Raw genomic sequence first — 1,239 nt, 5'->3', positions numbered from 1 at the left:
CATGCAGTGTGGAAACATCAAGCGTAGGTATGTTCAAGAAGAAGATACGTTGTTGTTAAGTTGGTGGACTTGTGATATGAATATGGATTCATAGTTTGTTTCATGTTTTGGTTGATCTTGGAAAACGATGGTGGAGAAGTTTGTAAATGATGTTTTTCTTTTACATTTTTCATCTTTTTCCCTGATTTAAAAATTGATGTTTCTATTTTGCTTGATTGTTTTTAGCATCTTTTGTGTTTGGCAAAAAAAGTGCGATATATTTATTTTTTAAAATACAATTTTCTTTTTAAAAAATATAAAATAATAAAAATGGTAGCGTTTGCAATTACCGACCACGGATAGACCGAATACTTGAGAATAGTAGAATAATTGGTCTGTTATAGAGAAAGGGTGGGGGCTTTAGTTGTAATTTCTAGAACTCAAATGGGCGGATTAAGAATTACTCAAAATATAAATTGTGCCTTCTGATTAAAAAGCAGAAGCTCAATATTAAAATATATTGATGGAGAAGCGCGAGCGAGGAGGCGAGCTTCGGGCCTTCTGGCGATGGGGATTTTTAAATCTCCCAATGCTTCTGCATCCTCCGATTGGCAATCGACGGGCGGGACAATCCTTGCCTGGAACGCAGCGGAGTCCACGTTCAGTGTCTCTCCCGATTCGGCATCGGAGACAATGCGGCGTGACGCGATGTGATGTGGGCATGGATTCCTAGAACTCCACAAGCGAGAGCAGCGACCGCGCGCTCCCGTTCCCGGTGACCTAAGTGCTCCGATTTGGTACAAGGTAGAGTCAGAAATTTCATTATTTTGGAGGATCGAGCGTGGGAGCGTGCGAAAGTTTGGCTTTTGAAGGGATTTGTTTCCTCGGAGATCTTTCGAACGGTGGTTCTGTGCGGGTGATGGTTCTTGATTCTTCTGTTTATCTTGGCTCTGGTTTGATTTTTCGCTTCGATCGGCTTAATCGATTTTGTTAGAAGGGTTTCGAGCTAGTTCACGCTTCCAATCCTAAAAGAGGAATTTTGAACAATGATAGACCAGTAGACAATTCTTGAAGAATATCTTCTCACAAATTCAGATTGCTGGTTTATATTCTGCCAAAAAGTCTACCAATCTGCTTTCTTTTCCTTTTATTTTTGGTTTCCTTTTTTGAAGAATTTGAAAAATTTTTGCATTATTCAGGCAGGCAGCGAGCTGAAGCAGTTCCATCCAAGTTGCTTGTGTGGAAGCCTTGCTGATATCT

The sequence above is a fragment of the Curcuma longa genome, chromosome 4 (assembly GCF_044706935.1).
Source record: "Curcuma longa cultivar G26 ecotype Majalengka, Jawa Barat chromosome 4, ITB_CL_G26_1.1, whole genome shotgun sequence".
Lineage (NCBI taxonomy): Eukaryota > Viridiplantae > Streptophyta > Magnoliopsida > Zingiberales > Zingiberaceae > Curcuma > Curcuma longa.
The sequence above is the reverse complement of the archived record's forward strand: the minus strand, read 5'-3'. Positions refer to the sequence as shown.